Consider the following 9347-nt stretch of genomic DNA (forward strand, 5'->3'; position numbering starts at 1 on the left):
TGTATTTACCAGTTAATGTGACCACTTCTGACAGTTCAACGCCATCCACTAGGCCGCCAACATCTGCATTGCCCTCTAGTGTTAACAAACTTGTAAAAGTCTTTTCTCCAGTAATTTCTTGGTCACCTGTAAGAGATATGAAACAATAAAATTCACGTTTTTTATGGGCATTAACAAGAAATGAAAAGTGTTAAACTTGAAAATTCTAACAACAATGGAAACCAGAAGACTATAAATTTTGCTCCTGGCTATCTTAATCAGTTGCTAACCCAACGTAGCTCCAGCCATGCTTTATGCAGTAACTCACGGAACAAAATTTACTTATACCAACCACTCAAAAATACTGCTAAGTTATTATGGTGATAGAGCATTCTCAATTTGTGCCCCACGCTTGTGGAATGCTCTGCCATCATATCTGCAGAGTGTCACTACATTCCAGGCATTTAAATCAGGTGTTAAGACCTATTTCTTCAATAAGACTTTTGCTTGAGTCTGTTTTTGTACTCGTGTTTCTGTGCTTTGTAAAACGCATTGTGATAGTGATATGGAATGTGCTATATAAGAAAATTAGATTAGATTAGATTAGATTGTAAATCTTTTAGCTGTAGTTGTCGTAACATTTTGTTTAGTCATGATATATGCTAAAGTTCATCTACTACCGGGTAACTTTATAGGATTCTGTGATCTAATTACTTTTGGGACTAGCAATGATAAATGGAAAATTATCTTTATTTGACTGAAATGCAAGAAGAGTTCCTAAAATGGACATTAGAAGCCAATGATCACTTTGAACCAAACAGCGCCCTCTAGCAATAAAACTTAATACTGCAATATTTCATTCAGACAGCTAGTGATTAATTGAAATATTCAAATACGTGTAATATGGTCATGTAACATCCTTCTGTATAACATACCATGATAGGGTTTTTTCTGAGTAAAGAGTGTCTGTCGTCAAATCCAAATACAGTCTCTGTTTTTGTGTGAAACATAATCATACCATTTTATAGCTATCAATATGAGATGCTCTTTATTTGGAAACAAATACTTTATTATACATTTGAGAAGTCCAACATTATGGATACTTGACATTTGTATACAGATTAACAGTTACTATGGCAACAAAATAATAACAGGACCACTGTTTTAAACTTAAAGTACATCAAAATGTTTGTTTTACCAGAAAACCTGAGAATATCTTCTGAGACGTCAATACCATCAATAAGTCCATCAACAATGAGATTGCCATGAATTATCACTGGGTCTTCAAATACAGTGTTACCAGTAATCTATGCAATACAGAAATTATTCAAATATAGCGTCCATTACTTTTTTTTATTCATAACAATACAATACAGTAATGGCCGAATCAATGAAATCACTGTAGATTGACGACAAAGGCAGACAGACATATAAACATGATTATCATTGCATCACCTCCTTTGTGTTACTTATCACGGAAAGATATTTAATGTTCCAAAATTTAACAATACAAATAATAATGATAAGAAAATCACTGTAAACCCACTTTAGCAAATACTTGACACTCAAGATTACTTAAAAAATCTAACAACTCCAGTTATAATGACACAGGCATTACCGTAAAGTCCTCGTGCAGTTTAGCTGCTAGTTGGTCAACATCTGACAGATCGATACCATTGACAAACCCATTAACTGTAAAACTTCCATTTACAGTTAGTGATTGGGTAAAGGTCTTTGCACCTATGACATGACAATATTGAAACATTGATGAAGTTGGAATCTTCAGTATGATTTAGGGGAAAGAAAGCAGAATGAAATGCAAGCATAGACATACAAGATATTCATATATACGTAACATTTATATATCAATTTACAGTCAGCAACTGAGTACAAGTGTTTGCACCATACAACATGACAATTAAAATAGATTCTTGAATATGGGAGTTTCAGTATTATAGTATGGGGAAAACAGAATGAAACACCACAAACATAGACATTCGTTCATAGTCAGTGGCAGGATAAAAGTATTTCACCATGTCACTTTGACACATTGGAAATAGATAATTCATGAAGGTAGCAACTTGCGGAATTGGACCGGAAGACTAATGGAGAAAACAGAATAAACAGTGCAGATATTATACATTTCATTGCCTATATCAATGGGCAAGTAGAGAGTTGTTTACATGTATATTTGCCTTACCAGAGATGGTTTGATCACCACGTGTTTGTAAGGTGTCATCATACAGGTCTGATATCTCCACCAGGTCTACTCTTCCATTCACTATCAAATCACCAGCAATCTCCACAGAGTCAAACACCTTGTGACCTGTCAGATGTCAATGTAATGGTATTAGAGTCAAACATCTTGTGACTTGTCAGATGTTAATTTTGTAATGGTATTAGAGTCAAACACCATGTGACCTGTCAGATGTGAATGTAATGGTATTAGAGTCAAACATCATGTGACCTGTCAGATGTGAATGTAATGGTATTAGAGTCAAACATCTTGTGACCTGTCAGATGTTAATTTTGTAATGGTATTAGAGTCAAACACCATGTGACTTGTCAGATGTTAATTTTGTAATGGTATTAGAGTCAAACACCATGTGACCTGTCAGATGTGAATGTAATGGTATTAGAGTCAAACACCATGTGACCTGTCAGATGTTAATGTAATGGTATTAGAGTCAAACACCATGTGACCTGTCAGATGTGAATGTAATGGTATTAGAGTCAAACACCATGTGACCTGTCAGATGTTAATGTAATGGTATTAGAGTCAAACACCATGTGACTTGTCAGATGTTAATTTTGTAATGGTATTAGAGTCAAACACCATGTGACCTGTCAGATGTCAATGTAATGGTATTAGAGTCAAACACCATGTGACCTGTCAGATGTTAATGTAATGGTATTAGAGTCAAACACCATGTGACCTGTCAGATGTCAATGTAATGGTATTAGAGTCAAACACCATGTGACCTGTCAGATGTGAATGTAATGGTATTAGAGTCAAACACCATGTGACCTGTCAGATGTCAATGTAATGGTATTAGAGTCAAACACCATGTGACCTGTCAGATGTCAATGTAATGGTATTAGAGTCAAACACCATGTGACCTGTCAGATGTGAATGTAATGATACAGAAAGTGATAAATTGAATGACATTTCCATGATTCAAATTTTTGTCCTATCATAGCTTAAGTTCCTTGTAAACTTAAAGCTTGTCTAAGGAGTTGATTTAAAAATATGGTTAACATATTAATTTTTTCTTTGGTGATGTAAATATTAATTCCCATAATACTGGTATATCTAGTATTATATGGGAATGAATCAGATTTGAAAAACAAAACATTTGAACGTTGTAACTAGGTGCATTGCATTGTTAAATTGTGCTTCCATGTAATTGGAGAACAGTCAGTTGGTTAGAATTCCTACTTGCCTGTAATGACATTATGTGAATGCAAACTGACAACTTCTTCACTGATCTGTATACCACTGACTGTAGCCGAGTCAAAGAAATCTGCATTGCCTTCAATCACTGTATTTGCTGACTCAGCAAACTGCTTCACTCCTGGAATTGAACATTTGCAGTATAAAACATGCATTAGGAAAATGTTGAAAGGATTTTCAAAATTTTATTTAGCAGTTAAATTGTAAATCTACCAAAGAAGGCTACATTGAGAACTCTATCCTCAAGTTTGGGTTTGCATATGAATCTTGCATTAGGCCAATATTGTACTCATTGCAGTTCATATAGTTCATTTTAAAGTTTATTTTGCAGTTTTGAAATCCACTGTTTGCTGAAATAATACTTCTTGATTTGATTTTCTTTCTAAATCTGTGGAACTTACAAAAACAAAACATCTATATTGTATTTCCATGGAAACTCAGAGCACTATAGAATTATAAGCAATCTAAATTTGGAGGAACCAGGATGTGTATACTCCTTTATAATGTACTTGTCTCTATCTCTTAGCTACTCACTGGTAGGTGAAATGTTCACAAGATTTTAAATTTGACAAGAATACAAATCATATTAAAATCTTGCACACACACATGTTTATGTGAAGGACAACATGCAGGTAAATTTTAACATTTTAAAAAAATCAATGTGAAGGTTCCCCACCAAAACTATGGTGCAAACTTTGTAAATAGAATCAGTTTAGTACCCCCCCCCCCCCCCACCCACCCAACAATTGTTACTGTATGGTCCCAAACTTTAGCAAAACCATCACCTGATATAGTTCTTTGGTCAAGGTCAGTAAATATGATGTCAGTTGAAAGGTCAACACCATTTATCACCATTTCTGGCTGCATTTCAACATTTCCATGAACAGTGACATCTTGAGTAAACATTTGCTCTCCAAGGATTGCACGTTGGTCATTCAACCTATCAAAATTACAAATCAAATATTAATATCAAAAAGTGATATCATACTAACACAGTTGGATGAGTGGCTAATAAACTATGATTTTCTAAAAATGACTTAAACAACACAGGCATTGATTGTCATGTAGACTCATTCGGTACATGTAAATGACCAGTAATATAGAAAAAAAAGCACCATCAATGTTTTGTTTGAAAGCTGTCAGACACAGCTTGAGGGCTTCAACTGCAAAGTACATCTGCAACTGATGATATCTGTAAACTTGTCAAACTTCTTTCTCATTCTTACATTGTAATATGTAAAAACCACAACCCATAGCAGGTACATTGACACAATAATATCACTCAAGCAAGGAAGTGACAAGATCACATTTTTCAAAAGATTAACTACTGCTGTGTTTGTGTATGTGTGTGTATTAAACATATCGATTTCAATACAATATCTGTAAACTTATTTTAACCTGACAGCCTCTCCATTCAGCTTATCAAGATCAACACCATTGATATCAGACACTTTCAGATTTTGAGCAGTAACAGCGCCCTCAACAGTCAGACGAGTAATAATTTTCCTTCCTGTGATATCTTGGTTGGAGTCTAAAGTTACAGCATCTGAGGACAAATGTCAAGTTGAAAAATAACTGTTTACACTTCATGATTTGAGAGAAAGGTTTAGACAAGGAAAGACCAGAAGGCAGGTATATATCTAAGGGGTAAGACATACATTTTTTCAATAATATTTGCTTACAAGATGTTCTTTTGAAAAGATTCTGATAAATTTCAGCCAACTTGCCCTCCATAAAATGATTTTCCACAAAATATTGGACTGAAGAATCTGAAATGAAATGCAACTCATCTCTTAGATCTAAATGACATTTTTCACAAAATGTTCAATTTAATAACACACAAATACAATCACCAAGTTGCATGATAATCAGTTTATATAAGTACCTTGTAAGACTGCCTCTATTCTTGTCATTTCAACAGACTGTGACTGTAACTCAGCAAGGAGAAATTCAGTTGAAATGTCAGATCCAATGTCAACAGTTTCAACTGCATTATCAACATTCAGATCATCTAGGTTCAAGAGGAGAAAAAAAAATTAAATTAGAACCGTGTCCTTGTTAAAAGTACAGTTAGTAGTTAGTCAATTCTAGTTGAGTGTATTCCATCAAAGCTTAGCAAAGTATCGATCATGACAGTATCTATAACAGTATGATAAAGTATTCAGGATTCCTCAATACCACAAGAGGAACCTTGCTTGTTGAAAGATTTCGTTCACGTACTGTATGAACTGCTCAAATATTATTTTTTTGTAGTTGGTTAAACACTGCTTTCTCAAATTCTAATCACATTTGTAGGATTATACAGGGATATAGCTAATTTTAAAAGTAGAATGTAAAATTTGAAAAAGGAGGTGGTATTACCTATGAAAGGGAACTATCAATCTATGGGGGTGGGGAGAGGGGGAGGGGTGGTAGTAACAAAATATTGAGGTGCATTACCTTCTACAAGTACAGTGTTTCCAAACAAATAATTCTCCATTGTCACATTCTTCGTGAAAATTTTGTGACCAGTAATTGTCTGTTCACCATCTAGTCTCATACCATCATCTAATAAACCTTGTGCCCTTTCAACAGCTGATTCATAGTCATTCAACTTTCTCTGTACATTGATAAATATTAAGACACATTAGTACAGTAATCATTCATTGACTATACACCACATCAATAAGTAGAAATGTGGGAATCTACTGAAATCACTGAATATACGTATACCATAACAACACCGCAGTTGCATCTTTCACTTAGATAGTTCAAAATGTATTTGTCTTCTTCCTTCAATATCATGGAACAATAAATCTACCATGTCTCAGAATTTGAACATACATGTAATGTATTATGACACAACACCATGACATAACATAACATAACACAACACAGCACGGCATGAAACAGAATAACATGACAGGACACGACACAACACCACACCACACCACATCACACCACACCGCACCACACACAACACCACAAGACGCGACACGACATAACACAACATGACACAATACAACACAACAACACAATACCAACACCACAAGACGCGACGTGAAACAACACATGACACGACACAACACAACACAACATAACACAACACAACACAACACAACACAACACAACACAACACAACACAACACAACACAACACAACAACAACACACAACAACACAACACAACACAACACAACAACACAACACAACACACAACTCACTTTGACTTGTTCAATTTCTCTGAGGAGTCTCTGATACTGTACAGCTATAGGATTGGGTAAGTCTTCTATCTTGACATCTATTCTGTCTATATAATCATTTAATCCTCCATTCTCATTGGTTTTCACCAAATACATGTTTCCTTCCAAAGTAAATGATGTAAACCCACTGCACCGGTCCCAGCCATCAACATCCACTACAATCAATCATATCAAATGCTGACAAATTTCAATTTCATGTGCAGTTACATGACATGTGTGATGGCTATGCTTCTGAGGAAGAATTATTTAATATTTTTGACATGGACAAAATAATTTTTGGTATGTGACTAGCATGTCAAGCTCAGCATATTGATATAGAGTGCTAATGTTGATATCACTATTACAAACAAACAAAAAATCTAATTTTTAAAAAATCAATTTTTAAAAAAATTAATTTTTTAAGTCTGATTGTTTCCAAGCATACAGACAAACATGTTATATTTCCCTTGAATCAAATCAGTAAATAAAACAGATTCTAACCAGTTTCATTAATCTTGATGAATGCCTTGTCACTGCCACTAAAACTATACAAATGGACATTGTCTTCATTTGGTTCATGGGTCGCCTCAACCAGTAGCACCGCCTCCCCACAATTACCAACCGATATTGAATGCCATCCAGTCGGTAGTATACTGGGGATAACTTGGAATTCTACAAAATTTAGACCTACAGGAAAAAAAGAGTTTTGTTACATGAATCACTCTGGTCCAAATATGAATGTTATACTAAGAAAATCTTATATTATTAATTGTTACTACTGCACTGATACCAGTCAGCGAAAGTGGCATAACAATTTGTTGTCCCTCCGACGTGTCAAAGTTTACAACGATTTACATTAACTCCACTTTCATACTTCTGAAAATTTGTCTGGGATGGATGCTATCTAGATGAAAATATCAATATTGATAAAATGAATTTTTGTAGCACTGAACTGGTGTTCTGTCCAGACTAGCTCATAGCTACTCCTTGATACTGCCCATTTACACTCTGCTCTATAGGTTTTTTTTCTTGGTCTGTTGTTTATTTATTTTCAAAGTCCGTAAAATAAAAAGTTAAAAGTTCTTATCTGCGGTGCCTGTGCAGATATATACTTGATGACAAAAAAACAAATTTCAAAACTAAATTTCAAAACGTAACAAAAAGAAAACCATCTTACCATCCCATTTATAAATGACTGAATTTCCACCATGATAATTTGTTACAATCAGGTAGTGTTCAAAACCCAAACTGAAATATTCCAAATCAATGGCTCCATTGGTAATGATCCTACAAGTAATATAATATTATTAGTAATCAAGAAAAAAAAATTACCCCAGAAATCAAACAGACCACATACAAATACAAGGGATGTTCTCATTTGAAATATTTTATCCAATCCTAGACAAGTGTGAAGGGTTTTGATAGTTCAGAGCAGTGGTCATGGTGCTGAAAAAATTATGTCTTGCCAAGAATGTCAAGTGTGATCATGATTTGGCCAGCCCAGTTATTCCAAACAATAGCTTCTGACATGTATGTACTCGACTATCATCAATATCTCATTTACACCTGTGTGAATGCATGTACAGATGTTTCATGTCTGAGTTTGGCTCCCCATTTAACTCCAGTTTCTTTCATATGTAAATACTATGAATATGTACACATACTCCTGCTATAGAAATGTTGACAGCGAACAGCAGGCATTATTGTACCAAAGCAAAGTTGTCACATTTCTACTTTTAGATGGACAAGAAAAAGGCCTTTTTACCTTGCCTATGTATGCACTAAAGCTCAGTTTAAATTTAGTTTATAAATGCTTGTCTGGATACTAAAACTGTGATTACATTATACTTTGAAATGCTGTCAATTCACAAGTGATAAACATTCAAACCATGGAGTGGGTTATACTTCCATGCTCAGACAGAAATTATGAAGGATCAATGATCACATCAAAAGAGTCCTCTAATAGTTCATATACAATATGATTTCAAAATAACATTACATCTTCATTACTTCCTCTTATATATGTATTCTAATTAGGCCAAAAAAATTGTGTGGTTCTGATTTACGCTCAATTTTAGAATAGATAGGGTAGGTAACAGTCCCTCTATTTATCTGTGGGTAGGTAGATTTTAATTTATGTGTGAGTGTCTAGTTCAGCTAGTTATATTTTCCAGTTTTTCATATGGTCTCTGTGTTATTGGTTTCTTCTCATCAGATGTACAGCCATTACAGATTGGAAGAACAGTTTCATAGTGTCTTTTTAAGTTGATGTCAGTTTCTCACGAGACAACACAATTTTCGTGATTTTATTTTATTTTTTTCTTGAATAGTCTTTTGTATAAAACTAATAATGATTATTTACATTATACGTTGTTTTCAAACAGCTAAAAATATACCTTGTTGACAAATTTAATTATTAGTGTTTGATGACAGATGGGAATTCTGCCAGTAGCCAATAGTTGTGAAGTGTGCTTTAGTGGGTGTAGAACTGAATGAAATTTTTACAAAGACTTTCACAGTGTGAACATTACTGTACCATGTATCTTTAAACTTAATGTTAACTGCTAGCACTTCAAATTTACTGCCATCACATACTGGGTGCGGCAAATATTTTCTTAAATATGTTTAAAACATACTAAATGCATTTATTACAAAAAATAACAAGCAACACTTTCATCTCAAATACAGAATAAAC

The 9347-nt window shown here is 34.2% G+C and overlaps 1 long non-coding RNA gene across 1 annotated transcript; it reads right to left on the reverse strand.

The window, feature by feature from the left end:
• Window positions 1-1275: 1275 nt before the first annotated feature.
• On the reverse strand, window positions 1276-2196 carry LOC144450921 (uncharacterized). Its single transcript, XR_013482270.1, has 3 exons — window positions 2180-2196; window positions 1598-1719; window positions 1276-1286 (listed from the first exon to the last, which is right to left on the reverse strand). It is a non-coding gene; the product is annotated as an uncharacterized LOC144450921 (long non-coding RNA).
• Window positions 2197-9347: the final 7151 nt, after the last annotated feature.

The sequence above is a fragment of the Glandiceps talaboti genome, chromosome 2 (assembly GCF_964340395.1).
Source record: "Glandiceps talaboti chromosome 2, keGlaTala1.1, whole genome shotgun sequence".
Classification (NCBI taxonomy): Eukaryota; Metazoa; Hemichordata; class Enteropneusta; family Spengelidae; genus Glandiceps; species Glandiceps talaboti.